Source organism: Eucalyptus grandis, chromosome 2, assembly GCF_016545825.1.
Source record: "Eucalyptus grandis isolate ANBG69807.140 chromosome 2, ASM1654582v1, whole genome shotgun sequence".
NCBI lineage: Eukaryota > Viridiplantae > Streptophyta > Magnoliopsida > Myrtales > Myrtaceae > Eucalyptus > Eucalyptus grandis.
This window is the reverse complement of record NC_052613.1, coordinates 54,063,702-54,082,114: the sequence shown is the minus strand read 5'-3', so window position 1 is coordinate 54,082,114 and position 18,413 is coordinate 54,063,702.

Genomic DNA, 18,413 nt, shown 5'->3' with positions numbered 1-18,413 from the left:
AGACCGCTGGTCGATGAATTTCAGGAAAGAGGAAAAAAATTAAAAAACTGATTAATCACCTAAAAACGACGCAATTAGTTTCTCTACAAAGAAAATGTTTAAGCGGCGTGTTTATTTATGCTTTAGCGAAAACTTCGGTCGTTAGGGTAGTATGCATTTGTCCTTGCACTTCTGAGCATTACAAAAAATATCTCTGAACTTGCAATTTACATGATCGTTAGCATGTGGAATCGTCGTAACTTTTGAGGGAAAAATAAAAAGAATTTCAAAAACTAAAATACTAAAATTCAAAGAAAATTAAATTGACTAAGGGCTTGTTTGGCAAATTTGTTTCCATTCTCCATGACAAAAATTTGATGTTCTAAAATTCAAAGAAAATTAAATTGACTAAGGGCTTGTTTGGCATTGACAAATTTTGTTTCCAGGAACAAAAAAAAAAATCGTAATGATATCAAAATGACCACAAAGTTAAGAAATACTTTTGATATGAGATTCCCATATATACTTGATTGTCGGCAATAACTCTTTTGTTCACATTATCCCAACCAAATCCACAGACCGAGAAATGAGTTTGTGAAAACTACCATAACGTTTTTTTTCGGTTTGTTTACCTTATTCCTCAAGCTGTACCATGGTAAATTGGAATGTGTCTGTCAACAGCTTAGTACATTCCTCCACTCCACTTTTGTTGAAAGTGGAAGAGGTGTGCGGTTTCCTTTTACCTCATCCACCAATAAAACCGATAAGTATATTGGTTCATCTGCCCACTTTGCATTGAATGAGTGTCTCGGATATCATTGAATCTTCTGATTGAGCATCATATGAGTTATGAATTAAATCAATAACATAATACCATAAGAACTACACGCCATACACGGAATCGGCATGGTAACCTATATGGATCCGTATACCCTATCTTATTTTGTGCACGGTCCAACTAAATTATAAGATTCTAAGATTAAGACAATGAAAAAAAGCCGAAAGGCCAACCTTAGCGTACGGATAACATTTTCTAAGTCAACAAATTGTGATTTATGTGGCGGGGACTAGCAAATTGCGAACGAGTAGGGAAAAAAATATGTCTTCATGGATTGGCAGATAAGGCGGAACTTTGGATGGATCCACCAAGTTCTCAAAGCATGATCGATAATGGATCCACCAACACCAGCATTGTTCACTTGGGAAGGAGACAACTAATTGAGATAAAGTGAGAAACAAGGAAAAGAGAAGGAAACGATCACCAAAATGAGTGCAAATATGCAAGAGTGCCTCAAATACGGGATAAGTTTTAATTCCACATTGCAACAAAATCAAATGATGGAGACGGACATTATCATTGCCAAAATCACTGTACCAAGCATATTTTCTTTAACAAAATCCTTTGAAAATGATTATTTAAGTTTCACAACTTTATAAAGTAATTAGTTAAATGATTTCAATGACTTAACTTGCCCCAAGAAATGTAACGTGTTGTTGTAATAGAAGGGATGAGATTTTGAGAGGTTCTTTTCCTCTCTTTAGTTATGTAAAATAAACTCCAACTCTATCATTTGAAAGTATTTGCGTGTTTTAATACTACTTGTATGATTTTTTCCATTTATCGTTTGATCAATAAGAAAAATTGACTCGCTTTTTATAATTACATTTATTTTATCCAATGATTATCTTGTCAATATTTAGTAAGAACCCAATTTGGTTTATGTCGCCTAAGCTCCCAAAGAGTACCTAGTAATCACATAATGTGATGACAATTTAGAAGTAGGTGTTTTTCAACTGGGACTCTTCCATGCAATCTAAAATTTTGGGATATTCTAAAACTTCTGCTTAAGGAACGACATATTTGTTAGTCATCAAACAATACTCTCTCTGTTTAATGTGTCATTCATACAATCATGTTACCTTATCGTTTGATCAACATGATTGACACTAATACATGAATTAATAGTATTAGGATGCATCCACCTATGCATCAATCCCTCCTAGTTGCAACACAATCCAAAGATCTTCAGCAAGTTCAATAATCAATATCATTAGGCGCTCGTTGCTCGTCAAGCTCGCTCAGCGTGAGTAACTGCCGCTTATGCTTTCGCTCGAGCATGAGCACACCGAGAAGCAAGCGACGCCGGCTTCCATTCTTGCTCACACTGAGTGACGAAGCTCACCCGGCAGCCAGCGGCGGAAGCTGTGGCTCGCTCGAGCGGAAAGCAAATGAGCATGCCATGCTCGAGCAAGCGAGAAGCAAGCAAGCAACGCGGCCGAGCAAGAAATAGAAAAGAAACACGAGAGCTTATGTTTTTGTTCCTTTTTTTTGCTCTTCAAATGTGTTGAAATAATAAACATAATTTTTTTGTTTTTTATTTCATTGCCTGGCATGTTTTCGGGAACAAAAAAAATAATTTTGGAACAAAAACGCACACAAACGCGTTTTGTTCCTTTTTGTTCCTCAGAACAAAAAAAAAAAAATTGTTTAAAAACAGAAAAAGAAATCAAAACAAATGCAGCCTTAGTTTCTCTATAAAGAAAATTTTTAAATTGGCGTGTTTATTTATGCTTTAGCTTAAAACTTTGGTCGTTAGGGTAGTATGCATTTGTCCTTGCACTTCTTAGTTTTACAAAAAATATTTTATGAACTTGCAATTTACATGATCGTCAGCATGTGGAATCGTCGTAACTTTTGGGGAAAAATATATAATTTCATTTTGTTTCTTTTTCAATGACATCTCTCTTTTCTCCTTTAATTGCCGACAAAAACTAAAAATACTAAAATTCAGAGAAAATTAAATTGACTAAGGGCTTGTTTGGCAAATTTTGTTTCCATTCCCCAGACAAAATTTATGTTTTTTTTCAGGGAACAAAAAAAAAAGAAAAAAAACAAAACACATTTGGTAAAACTTTTTGTTCTCGGGAAAAGATTTGAAACAAAAACAAGAAGTGGAAAAAAGTTACTTCTTATTCCTGGGAACAATTGAGAAATAATTTTTCTCTCATCTTTTTTTTTTCTTTTTTTCTTCTTCTTCTTTCTTTTGGCCGGTCGTCGGCTTTGGCCATGGTCGGTGCCGGCGACCTCCCTAGAGCGTTGCCAACCCCCCAAGACGTCGAGCCACAACAAGGCTCGTCGGCCCTAAGCCTCGCCGTGGCTAGGTGAGGTCGGCCCCGCCCGGCCTCGCGAAGCCAAGTCTCATTGGGGCTCACCTAACCGGTCACCAGTAGCCGCCGTCGTGGCCAACGACTAGCCACAAAGAGAAAGAAGGGAAAAATGAAAAATATAATAAAAATGTTGAAAAATTAAAAGAAACAACAAAATTATTCAAGTTTACCAAACACATTTCTAATCTTGAAATAGAATTTTTTGCAATTATCAAGCAAGTTCTTATACTCATAAATTGTTCCCCGGAATAGAAATGTTACCAAATGCGCCCTAAAATGCTAATGATTTTAAGATAAACTTCAAAAAATTAATTTTGTTAAGTTGTGACATTTATAAATACTCTGATAGAACTAAATAAGGCATTTTAAGGGAAAAAATAAACAAGTACGGAATAAAAAGTAAGGGTGAGCGGTTCTCGATTCCTTACAGGTTTCGCTTGGAATCTAGAACCTACTCTCGGGTACAGGTTCCTCATTTTCTTAAACCTGAAACCTACCCGTCAGAACAAAAAACCCGTAACCTACATTGTCACAGGTTCCAAGGTTGGTTCTAGGTTCCATTAGGTACCAACAGGTTATTTTTTTTAGTTAAAAAAATGGAAATGAATGCAGTAATAATAAAAAAACTTGTCATTCATCAAAGAGAATATAACACAAACAGCATTTTAGAAGCAATAATAAACAAGTACCAAAAGCGGATTAGTTTCATGATAGAGGCTGTAGATTTTGAACTGATATTTCTCTACATGATAAAATAGATTAAAAATATGAAACATAGCCTCCATATTGAGTCTGGACTAGAACTTACTGCTTGCATTAGACCATGAAGTTCTGAATCCTTCAAATTTGCGCCAAATTTTTCCAAACCAACCTTCAATTCCTCCACAGTTATGTTCCCACTATTATCTATGTCAATCATCTTGAACATTTCTTTCAGATCGACAATTTCTTCTTCTGAAAGGATCTCAGCCGTGACCCGTATAAGATACATTCATAAGTGGAACACTTTGGAAGATGTGAAAAGCCAAAGAGAAATGCATTACAGATGCAAGTTTTTCCGGTGTAAAAATTCCAAGTAATTCAGAGAAGTCTACCTTTTAATACTTTCAAGTGGTGACAGTATAGAGAGACATTGTGTATGATACATAAAACTGTAGACTAACGATCAGTTTCTAACATAAAGCTTATTTATGTCAGAATTGGACTAAAATTGCGTACTCTAATTACTATCTTCTTGAGCTTGTCCATGGCAGAGAACTGTTTCAAACGAGTCAAAACTACAGAATCGAGGGGTTTGTCGGGAGCAATGCCATCAACCAGAACCCAAGGATGACTTGCACGGGGCAAAAGCATGTTTGTTTATGTATTTGTTGTGAGAATCATGGAAGGACGTAGCAAGGCTCTCAATTGAGTCTGTCTAAAGTCAGGACAGTGAAGCTCTAGTATTTCCAATGATAAGGATTAAGAGAATTGGCAAATAGGAAGCAGTCCCATGAAGTCCCAAATGTAAACAAGCTAGGAGTAACTTAGAAAATTTCAAATAGGAAGGGTGAGGCAAGTACTTTGCACCTTCTGAGAATTTCCTATGCTGCCACATTGTGCTTTTACACTCTTACTGATGCTATGGACATGCATCATGATACTTCTTTACAACAAACAACAACATGTGACAATAGCAGGGGTGTAACAAATTATGGCTTTGAAAGAATTAAGAGAGGCGAAATACATAGGTGTAACTTTCAAAATATTAAAAGTAATAAGCATTGTTACTTACAAAGAATTTCATGGGTTGTAAGCTTCTTTTTTGGGTCCCTTACGAGCATTTGCCGCACCAGATCCTTGGCGCTCTCAGATATGTTGGGCCATGGTTTAGATATAAAGTCAAGTTCTCATTTTAAAACATGCTCAAATATCCCTTGCTTCGTTTCTGAACAAGAAGGCAACACATAATTTCAAAGTCTTAGTTTTAAGGGTTTACATACGCAGATCATTTAAGGGAAAAGTATAGGTTTAATAAGATGCTTAAATGTTGAACATCCAAGATTGACAAAACAGACTAGTCAACACAAATGTGTATCTAACAAACTGAACATATATATCAATTTTGAGATAGCTAGTATAAGCACCTAGAAGGGGGGAATAGGTGTAAAAAATATTTTCTCGAGATAAGAGAGCAATACTAAGCAGACAATAGAAATGAAGTTCTCATTTTATTAATAAAGCGAATTATGATCAAAGTAAAGCAGAGAGTAGGGAAGAGAAAATGAACACAGAAATTATAGTGGTTCGGCTTATTCCAAGCCTACGTCCACTCTTCCGCATTGACAGCCCACCGGCTGGATTTTATTATGAACAAAAGAGTTGTTACAACAAGGCTTTCCCTTGATTCCATAGTGTAGATACTCTACCACACTTCCTCAAGGTTTCTCAAGAATATAGACTCTCTTTTGCGTACAAGATTTCGCTCAGAAAATGAATTGACTAAGAATAAAGAGCTTCAGACTTTGGAATTCTTCTATCGCGCACATACTTGAACAATTGTAACGTCTTCCTTATATACTCATTTATGCCATCATACCCGTTGGCACTTACCAAAGGAATTCTTCCAATCTTCTCGTTGGACAAAATCAATTAGGAAAATCATTCGAGCTATTTAAGGAATATATCGATAGCCCATCAATCATGCTCATCCATACAATCAGGATCTCGGTTTCCATAAGTAGAACATTCAAAGTATACTTCGCCAATCATCAGATCCTCAATTTTTGAGTCAATAAATGATTCCGTTATGTCATATCCAGCCAAGGGATATTCTCCAGTCGATAAGGTCAAATCCTTAACGAAACATCCAGTCCTGGATAGCCATTCTTCGACGGATTAGAAACTGTCAATGAGAATAGACTTCGAGTCTTGAGTTTGGCAGTTCGGAGGTCTTCAGACTTTAAAATAGTAGAGTCTGCAAATTTTCAAACTAGACTGATGAAAACGTTTTGTCAGCTTCAAAATACTCTAGGAAGATTTCTCCAACAAATTTCACCACACGCGCACACCCGCTCGCGCGCGCACGTACACAACACACACACACACACACATTGACAAAGCATACCAACCAACACACCCCCACACACCTGCGCACGCACGCACGTGCGCGCACATACACACACACACACAAACAAAGCAGACCAGCCAACACGAATGTGCATTTAACAAACTGAACATATATATCACTTTTACCACACACACACACATGACAAAGTAAACCAGTTAACACAAATGTGCATCTAACAAACTGAACATATATATCACTTTTACTACATACACATACACACATTGACAAAGTAAACTAGTCAACACGAATGTACATCTAACAAACTAAACATATATTTCACTTTCACTACATACATATAAACACACACACACACACACACAGACACACACACACACACACACACACACACACACACACACACACACACACACAAACGTTGACAAAGCAGACTAACCAACACGAATGTGCATCTAACAAACTGAACATATATATCACTTTCACTACACACCAATGTGCAAACCAGTCATGAATGTGCATCTAATAAACTGAACATATATATCACTTTCACTACACACACATAAACACACACACACACACATTGACAAAGCAGACCAGGTAACACGAATGTGCATCTAACAAATTGAACATATATATCACTTTCACTACACACGAATGTGCAAATCATCCAACATGAATGTGCATCTAACAAACTGAACATATATATCACTTTCACTATACACACACACATTGACAAAGCAAACCAACCAACACGAATGTGCATCTAACAAATTGAACATATATATTACTTTCACTACACACACACATAAACACACACACACACACACACACATACACACATTGACAAAGCAAACCAGCTAACACGAATGTGCATCTAACAAATTAAACATATATATCACATTCATTATACACATACATAAACACACACACATACACACACACACACACACACACACACACACATTGACAAAGCAGGCCAGTTAACACGAATGTGTATCTAATAAACTGAACATATATATTACTTTCACTACACACACACACACACACACACACACACACACACACACACACAAATTTTTCGGCATTCTCGATGTACTCCTCAACATCAATCGGTACACGAACGAGAGCTTCGGCATTCTTGATGTACTCCTCAACATCAATCGGTACACGAATGACTCTTAACCAATCTTGAGTGCAAATCAAAACTTCTTCTACTTTGGGAGTTAAAGAATTTTGAAAGCCATCAAGCGATATACTAAAAGTTGACTCGAAAGCAATGGTAGTTACGGGAATTGATGTACTAAAAGTTGACTTGGAAGTAACGGTAATTACGGGAATGAACAAAATATTTCGAGTCATCAAAGAAATGATCTTATATTTTGAGCCATTAGTCTTCCACCACATCAAAAGGTCAAGATCAAAATCATTTTCATATTTTTCTTGAAGATACTCATCAAGCTCGGACTTGTTGTCATCGCACCCTTGTTCATTCGAGTATAAAAATATTTTCTTCAAAGCTTGGGCATCATACTTCTTTATTCATTCACTACCACCTTCATCGGCATTGGAAGCACTACTATTTGCACCCGAACTATGGCCACCAAAATTTCAATCACTTAAAATAAGAGAAGATTGCTCATAAAATTCATACAAATGCTCAAATGTATCATTCACCCTGTAATGCATGTCTTTAACTTTCAATTCATCATCATAAATTTGTCTATATAAAAAAGTCACATAATTCAACTTGGCTCGAGGATCTAGCACAACCGCAATCAACACCATCATATTCACTTTATCCAAGCTTCCATAATATTTATCAAATTTTTCCCAAAAATTTCATTTTCCAAACATATACATATATATATATATATATATATATATATAGGTATATATGTAAATAATAAATAGAATAGTAATAACCTAGAAAAATAAATCAAAAAAAAAAAACAGAAAAGAAAATTCGAAGCGTTTGTTTGCTCTACCCACGTAGCATCCAGGTGTGTTGAAGAAAAAGGGGGAATTACACGCATCTCTTCTTTCTCTCTCTCTCAAGCGAACAAACCCATCCGCGTCTTCTCTACCGAGACACCTTGCTTTCTTTTCCTCTCGCTTTTGTTCGTCTCCACCGAGCCCACCCATCTCAGCCCTCACGACCAGCGCCATCATCAAGTAGCAGATCGTTGCTGCTCGGTTCTGATTAAGGATTCGACGCCGGGGCTGTGAAGCTTAGCGTCCGACGTCTCCCTTTCCCTTCCCATCGACAGAAATATCTGTGCAAGTGGGCTGTTTCGTGGTCTTCCGTCCTCGATTTGGCTGCTGGGTGTTGCATGGGGTTAGGGTTAGTTAGCTGCGATTGGGGGATGCAAGGGATGAATAGAAAAGCCATGTTCATGGTTGAGATTGGTGGATGGTGAAACCGGTTGCGGTTTGATGGGCAAACAGAGGAAATCATCTGTGCGTGCGCTCTCCATCCCCGTTGCATCGGTTGCTGTCTTAGAAAATGTATTGATAGGCTGGGTGATTGATTTTGATGTTGAGTGATGGTTTATTGAGCAACTGAGATTGTTGTGAGGTTGAAGGATTGATGAAATGGTTGGATTTCTCAGGCATGTGTTTGATTTCTTTGAATTTTAACCAAAACAGATTTTGGCAACTAAGAAATCTTGGAGAATTAAGCCATTGTTTTGGATTTGGAAAGGAAAAACCTCCGACTTGTGTTCTGAAACTTTTATTTACTATGGTACTAGCTTCAAGTGTCTTAAAATTTCACGATGCTTTCAATATTTTCGAATTGTGTATCAAGCTGTCCAAACCAGGGAAGGTCGGGTTGATATCTCGGTTACCACAGGAGTTTTTGAAATTGTTATTGTCTTTTGAACAAAATCTGACTATAAACTGATTTGGAAAAACCTCCCGACCCTTGCTGAAATTTTACTTACCGAGGCACCCTTATCAATGATTCAAAAAGGAAAGAAAATACTTTTTGGTACCTTCCAAAATTATAAATCTTTGCACAAACCAATCTTTGAAAATCTGGAAGTTGGGAGTGTAGCTTCAAAATTTCTCTTGAGCTGTATGTGGAGTCTTTGATATGTAGGAGGGTGTTAGATCAAGAAAATCTGGTTGTGGATAAGGTGCATGTGCTGGATTCCGAATTTCATGAAGTGTGAGTGCTGGATTTTTGAACTTGCAAGTAAAACCAAATGAATTTGAGATTCTGACCATGAGGAATCTTGGCGATAATCATGCTGTGGTAAAGGTGTACCGTGTGTATGGACAGAGAGCATAATGATAGGAGGAGTTTTGTGAACTAATGACCTGTGTTTGTGAAAATCAGTGTGACCTCAGTCGACGTTTTAATTTTTCTGTAATTATCTGACCACAATTTGATTTCGAACCCTTGATGAAAGTTTTAGAGCACATCTTCATGAATAACATATTCAAAATTCAGAGAAAACGAACAAAGTATGACCCTCAAATAATTTTCCTACAAAAAATGTGAAATCTGGAATTTTACAGAATGTTGGGTAGGAAGAAAATTGAAGTTTTACCCTCTGTGCCTATGGAATCTGACTTAGAGTTCTTCTTGAGATTTGTTCCTTTAGATCTTATCAATAACGTGTCAAAATTTCGTAATATTCTGATAAGGATTGATGTACTTTTATGTCTGCAAATAAAACTGCTCCTTTTTGTTCATAGATTTCTTGATCCGAGTATATGTGTTAGTGGTTGTCTTTTGTATTGATCCTTATTTGGCTGAGATTGTTGGTGCTGTAACAAGGGGGAAATATGAATGTATGATTGGCTATTAAGCTAATGTGGGACCCCGGGTGTCGAGATGCCTGGAGAGGGATGGAAAGAAGTAATGGTGTTTTCTCCAGAGGTCTGAGAAGAGTTGAACAGCTTCTCAGGGGACCTCGTGATGCCAGGTTGGGTGCGAGGGGGTTTAGGGTGGAGTGTCGTCTCCCCCTGGGTGATGGTTGTACCTGGGTTTCTGTGGATTCAATAACTTGATGTTTTGTTTACTTATTTGCACTTTTTTTTTTGGCCAATCCAAGTTAGGACTAACCGCTCACTTGCTGAGTTTTTATTTTAAAAACTCACACTTGTTAATTTGTTGTTTCTTTAGAGTAGAAGATGTCGACTGCACCGCCTACCCCGCCTGCTGCCATGACGACCATCCTCTACGGCTCCCCCGCCGACTTTGTTTGGCGGCAAGAGGACTTCCAGGACCACCATTTCCCGGGAGTTGTGTTTGTCAAATGCACCTCGTGTTTGACAATAGACACAAGGGCGCCTACGGGACCGGCTTACATGGTCTTCGTGGCCCTTTACGCTCGGGTTAATGGACGGTTGGTGGGACCCTTGCAGCTGTATGATGATGGGCCGGGGCAAGGTGGTAGTCCCGCTGGAGTAGGAGGTGTAGAGAGGTGCCGAACGTGTGGGAGGATTTTTGGTTTTAGTTGTTTAACAACATGTACATAACAAATGAGAGGCGGAATAGTTAGTGTTTGTAGTATATGGTGTTTTTTTGTAGAAATTCCCTCTCAATCTCATCTTCCCACGTGTAAATGAAGGAACCAAGTTTATAACAAATAGAGCCGAGTAGCTCAGTTCCTTATGTCCTCGCTTGATTGGAATCTATTTATTCATTTCATATAATTCATAAACAATTATTGAATGAAAGCTTAAGATCTAAAGCTTGAAACTTAGGATTGATCGCATCTTTCAAATATCTATACAAAAGAGTTATTCCTTCAAAATAATCATTTGAAGTAACATATGAACTTCCCAACATCTGATTGGTGGTATCATAGAATACTTTTAGAAATTATGAAAGAATAATAGCATTTTCTCAATCATCATCACTAGGAGTTTCATGATTAAGCTCACTTGCAAAAGATAAATCGTCGTCTTCCATTCTTTGGAAAGCTTATCTGAATTTTGTGGTAGTGTTTAACATGAGATAAGTGGAATTCCATCTGTGGCAACGTTAAGAACTATCAAACCATTATAAGTGATTTCTTCATTCTCAATGCAAGACTGAAATGAATTGGCTCTCGTGGTAGAACTCCTTACATACCTAACCACATTTTGAATACGTGTAATGGAGTCACATACCGTGGTCAAGCCATCTCTCACAATCAAATTTAATAAATGAGCTGTGCACCTCATGTGCAAAATACTACCATCTAATATCAACAACTTTTCTTTCGAAAATTTATCCCTTAAATAGCCAATTGTAACATCATTCGAGCTAGCCTTATCCACAGTGATTGTTGACATCTTTTTTTTCTATTCCCCACTCCCGAATGCATTTATCCACCATTCTCCCAATCTTCCTACTCTTGTGATTATGCATCACCACAAAGTTGATGATTCTTTTATTCAACTTCCAATTTTCATCAATAAAATGTGCAGTGATACACAAATAATTCAGATTTTGAATAAAATTCCATGTATTGGTTGTGAGTGCAATTCTAGAATTAATTTTTCGAAAATAATTATTCCAAGAAATTCTTTCATCTAAATACAACTTCATGCAATCTTTTGCCATTGTAAAACGTGATATATGTTTGAAGAGGGGTTGTAACTCACTGACAAATTCACAAAATCCAACACACTCAAATAATTTTTGTCTCTTAAAATAGGTTGCTCATCAAGGATGATGAATCGAGTAAGCATTTGTCTATAACGTTCTTGATTAAACGATTATGTTGTTAAAATACTACCATTACTAGAATCTCCTCCTACCTCGCCAGCCATGTCTATATTATGTGGTGCAAAGAATTTCTATCTCTTAACTACATTACGGAGAAACCTCCTGTATGTGGTTAAATGCTTTTTCATCGTAGAAGTACCATTAGCAACACGATACTTAAATATTGTCCCACAATGAATGCGTTTCACTTGATTTTGTTTTCTATCATTATTATTGATTATCGTATAATGATTTTAGCATTCAGATGTATATTTCTTATCATGAGTAAGATGAAAACCAGGTATCTTACTTGTGACACTCATGGCAGGGGGTGCATTTTCTTTATTTTCATGGCCAGAAAACTCCAATTCCATGATCGGAGTCATCTCCTCATGTCCCTCCACCTCCATTGATGTGTTATCTTGATACATTAATTTCGCACTATACAACAATAATAGAATAATATTAGAAATTTCAAAATAAAGAGAAAACTAGAAATGAAACACCACTAGAACAAGAATAAGAATGTCTAGCATAGAAATGAGTGATAAGTTAACCAACTAATGTCGACTAAAAATTTCGGGTGTCAACAACTGCTCCTCTTTGAGTGGGAGTTCGAAGAGATAAAAAAAAATCAATGTAATTGGAAGGGAATCTATAAATAATTTGTTCTAAACGAATCACACAACATCAACAATATCATGAGGAACAACTTTCATGGCAAAAGTTTTCCAACGTGAGCTACATGGGAATTTATGAAAATTCAAGAATGCACAACACCACATCGGAAATGTAGCAAAATAGCAGGGTATCATGACACAATATCAACATTTTCATATTCACAATGACCATTTATGGATTGATGTAACAATACGATCTGCATCTATCCAATCTAAATGGTTCAGAAATTCAGACTAACTATTTATACCTAAATGCATTGATGTTGTAGATATCAGTAAATATAATAGGAGGAATTAAAAAACAATGAGGCAGAAGGGAATGCCATGATCATTTATCATGAGACATCGAAGTCATACTTTGTTCACAAAAATCTATATGAAAATGGAAAAACAGAGCAAAAAAAAAAAAAAAAAAAAAACAAAAAAAAAAACAAGAGGGGAAATGAAGAGAAACAAGCTAAAGTAGGCAATTTTGGGATATCCCAAACGGTGATCATTAAGATCAAATATTACATGGACGCTCCCAAAATTTGTCAAGATTACTAACATGTGCAATCCTTAGCCTTAGAATTATGCTATCGTGGATGACTAGACCTAGGGTGCGTTTGGTTGGACTTTTGGGGAAAGCCATTGAGAAAATGCAAAGGACTTTAAGTTGAAGTGGTTTTTCAGAATGCAAATTGCGTTTGGTAAATGATAACATAAAAGTCGCTTGCGAAGTACCTTTAGCCAAAATTGTGTTTGGATAGGTTATATTTATAAAAGTCTTTATTATAAAATAAAAAAAATCGACCAGTGAAGGGCGGGCGGTGGCGACGGCGGGGCGCAGCGACCGGCGGCCATCATCTAAGGTTGCCGGACCTTAGGCGGCGCTACTGCCCTAATAGGAAAATAATAGTCTTTTTATGCCAATGTGTGAAGTAGGCAAAACTGATGATATAAGAGACTAATTAGAAGATTATCTACAAGCCATTCTAATTTCTTCTAGAATGAGGTTGTAGTGGCAGAAGCAAGAGCAGACACTACTGACTACGTCTTCTCAATTCTCAAGAGTATGACGTCGAGCATTCACTTGAGCTTATGCAACAACAATTCTAATTTCTTTTTGTTTGGTTCTCATCCAATCATATCTTCAAATTTCATTTGGCTTTCATTTCATTATTTATTTTCAACTCATTTATAGCTCTTGTTTCTTCTCAAATCACGCATACTTGCAGTTCGCATGCTTCAAACATGAACTCTTTTGATATTTGTAACAAGCATAGACCACTCATGCATACAAACATAAGTAGCTTCATGTCGAAATAGAAAATAGTACTCCTAACATTCTTCTCTTTCCTTTAGCACCTCACCATCTCAAATTACATGCAGGAGCATCATTTGATATATAAAATCACATATGAATATGATTCGATCCATGCAAACAATCATGAACAACATTCGACATACATCACTTATACATCTAATTAGTTGACATTTCAATTAATTAGCTGAATCGGAAGGAAAGACGGAGATAGAACACTCACAAGAAGAGGTCAGCAGTAGTGTCTAGCAAAGGTCGGTGGTGGCTCGCCAAGCATAGGTCAACGGTGGCGTCGAGAGGCAGCGACGAGCACATTGGGCGAGCCGGGGGTAGGGCGAATGCGCAGCGTTGCTCGGGGAAAGCTCGGAGCCGGGCGTGGGGCGCGAAGGCATAGGTTGTGGGCTTCGGGGCACGACGAAGGCATAGTAGTTGCGTCGTGGGCTTTGGGGCATGGCGAAGGCAGAGCAGCGACATCACAAGCTTAGGGGCACGGTGAAGGTAGAGCAGTGGCATTGCGGGATCATAGCAGAGGCGGGGTGGCTTAGGGGGCACGTTGAAGGCAGCGTGTCGCGGGCTTCGAGGTGGAGCAAGAGTGATGTCGGGTCATCGTGGGGGTTGCGGCGAGGCGCAACATGGCTTGGGATTACTGCAAAGGGCTTTTGATGTCGGCGCGAGCGAGCAGGGGTCACTCGGAGACGCGGCGACTGGCAGAAGTGCAAAGCAAATGGCGAAGAGAGAATCTCAAGTGGCGTTGAGCAGTTAGCAAAGGGCGGAGAGAGAACATAGGTATTTGAGACCGAGACTAAAAATCTCGTGAAAATCAAATAAGGGCTTTTTTTTAGCCCTAACCGGACCGGTTCTTGTTCCGGTTCCCAGAAAAAGGGAACTGGGAACCAAAACTGGTCCCTTTGGAATCGGGAACCGAACTGGAACCTTCGGTTCGGGTTCTCCGGTTCCCGGTTCTACTTGGGAATCACGCTCACCCCTAATAAAAGGCAAAAGATCTCGATAAAAACAAAGGTCAATTAACGAAGTTGCTTAATCTCTCGTTTGTTTATTTTTGTTTCTATTCCTCGAAACAAAAATTTATGTTTTTTTGTAGAAATTTTTGTTCCGGGGAATAAAAAAAGAACAAAAATGTGTTTGGTAAAATATTTGTTCGCGAGAACAGAAACAAGAAGTAGAAAAAAGTTGTTTCTTGTTCTCGGTGACAATTTCTAAGAAACAAAAAAGCAAAAACTCAAAACTCTTCTTTTGTTCATTTCTCTTTAGTGAGTGCCCTCTATCTCAAGTCCCTCATTTCTCTGGCATTTCAGCTTCTCCATCGTCATCCTCTTCGGCGACCGGTTGACGAGGGTTGTCGATCTCGCCGAAGCGTCATCGGGCCACCGCCAGGTTGGCGTCGCCTAGCGGTGGCTCGACAAGATCGAGCCTTACTAGTGGCCGGGCGAGCTCGGCTTGCCAAATTTGGGCAAGCTCGAGCTTGCCTTGCCAGGCCAAGGCGAGGTTGACCTCACACCTCCCGGGTGAGGTCAAGCCTCACCGTGGCCTGGCGAGGCTCCCGCAAGCTCACCGGACCTTACCTAGCCGATCACGCGCCGACCGGCCACAAAGGAGAGAAGAAAAAAAAAAAAAAAAGAAAGAAGAAAAAAAATGAAAAATATTATAAAATTTTGAAAATTAAAATAAATAATAAAATTATACAAGTTTACCAAATGCATTTCTGTTCTTGGAATTGAAATTTTTGTAGTTACTAAGCGTGTTCTTATATTCAGAAATTGTTCCCGGGAACAGAAACAAAAAAAAAATTATTTTTATTCAAAAATTGTTTCTCGGAACAAAAATGTTACCAAACGTGCCCTTATTCACCGTGCATATTTAAATGATTGGTGAATGTAAATAATCATTAATAAATATATCTAGAGAATTATAAAAGAAAATTGATGTCCTTGGCTTATAAAATGAAATGATTAACTGAATTGTACGATCTTTTAAAAAAAAATTGTTGATCAATCATTTTTTCGTCAATGAATATATTAAGAGTACGAACTGACTCATCTATTTAGTACCTCCTTTCCTTATTCTAGAGACTGTTATTTCACTTTTTCGTTATCAACGCACTTGTCCTTGGTATTGATTTGTGCCTCATTTTATTATTATTTTTATTAGTTCTACTATTACTTTCATCAATTTTCATTTCTATAATTATCATTTAATTTTTTTATTTTTTAGTTAACTTATTTTCCTTTGTTTTCACTTTTGCAAAATTCTAGGATGAAATAAAGATTTTCATAAAAAATGAGACGAAAATACACACCTACCTCTTAAAAGTCATGTGCATTGCTCGTACTAAAAATAATCATAACAAAGGGTTACATATAAAGATTTCCATAGAAAATAAGTTTTGTGCAATTTCTCCAAAAATTATATGAGAATTTATATGTCAAAAGTTGTACATTATCAAAGTTTCAAGCGCCCTATACAAAGAAAAAATTAAGTTGCATACATTGCAATATTTAAATTAAGTGACAAGGGAAAGGGGAAAAACTTTAGGGATAACTATAATTATATTAAGAAAGCACACCGTTTGCAGATAATCTATTTTGGATCTGGACCACATGTATACGTCAAAGATATTTAATCAATTTCATGAAACTAAGAGGGGGCTCTAAGGATTTCTGTAGAGTCAATTCTTTGACACCTTGAATCGCGACAAAAGAAAGAATCTATCTAGATGCTCTAGCTAATTCAAGATTCAATAATGAATCCACTTTGTTAAAAAGAAAGAATCTCGACAAAGAATTTACGATCGATACTAAAAGATTCTTCGTAAATATTTTTTGCTACGATAATCTCCTCTCGAAAATTTCTAAAAGTCATGGACGGATTAATAAACAGTGCTCGCGCGTCTTTAAAATATCAAGACGTTCAACATCAAAACAAAGTATTCATTTTCCAAAAATAAAACAAAAGAAGAAACTAAGAATACAGAGAAAAATCACGTCAAAAAAGAAAAAGAAAAAGAAAAAGAAATCTGTTGCGATAAAGAAAGGGGGACAAATCAAGTGGGCACGAGCGAAGCAACAAAGTATGTATATATATATATATTCGACGCGACGTCGCAGGAATATAAAGCAGGCCAATGGCCAATGGCATATCGTAAATAGCATTTTTTTTAAAAATAAATGGAAAAAAGTGAGAGAGAAAAAGAAGAAATAAAGAGAGAGAGAATGCAAATGGGCCAATTGGGAATCATAATCTTGTGTCCGGGCCAGGCGGTGCGAGAGCAACTTGTGGCGGCGATGATTCCGAGGAGGATCGGCGCAGTAAAGGCCGTCTAGGGATACTTTCGTCATTTCGGACTCTCCTGAAAATCCAAGAGATTTGCTGGCCTCCTGCCGAGAGGGAAAGGACATTGCGAAAAATGGGGACCAAGACCGAATCGACTATAAAACGAGAGTCACCCGAAAACTATATTATAATGGATTTTTGCACACGCTTAAAAAAGAAAAATTGGTCGTGAAAGATGGGCTCGAGGGCGTGGCGTGGAGACCAACAACTCTATGACACAGCCACCGATCATTACGTGATGAAGTAATTGCAAAATGTAAAAGAGAATCGGCAAATACTACGACTCTTTGACAGAGCCTATAGATATATCATTATTGTAAAATTTGGCTAGGTATTGGACACCATAAAAGAGTCGGGGATGTCGAATAGAGGCATTAGTATCAAGCGACGGTCAAGCCTCCTAGTGGATTTGGAAGCCGTAAGTGTGCAAAATAGCTACCTGTTTTTAATTGTACTTGATGGGCTATAAACATATGCTACGATTGATGTAAAGAGCGATTTACCTCGAACGCGAATTCTTGACGTTCTCAATCGTTATATGAGCTTTTGCCTCATCATTCTGGTCGCGCATTTGCCATTTCAGGCACTCTTATTTTTCCGAATCTGCATTTCATCCTCGTTTTAAAAAAGGCCAAGTAATTTTCTATCCAATGTCATCGCAGAACTATTTCCACACCCCCGCTGCAAAACTCTAGGAGATAATTCCAATTCGTGCCGCGGGCGGAAAAGCCATTAAAAAAGGAATTTGGATTTTACTAAAATGGCCCCCGAAGTCATTGGAGGTGACTTCGAAGCCCGTCGCCATCCCGATATCGTCCCTCCGCAAGTTTATCCCCGGCGGAATTTAGAAAGAAATTTCTGCGCCATACAGAAAACAGCTCAGGTTCAGCCACCGGAGGAGGCTAGTAGCCACGTGGCCGTCGCGCTCAAATGACCATCCTGCCCCCGAAGATCCCTCCCCGCGGAACTGCGGATCCGAGAATTGGCTTTGAAGCGCAGCACGCGAGATCAAAATTCAAAAGCGAAAGCGAATGCCCGGTCAGGTCTTCCAGGCATCAGAAAGTCAATGTTGATGCGCTCCCGGAGTGGAAGTTGACATTGAAGACAGAGCTCGCGACAGAGGAAGCGAACCGACCGTTCGGGATTGATGAGGGTTGACTG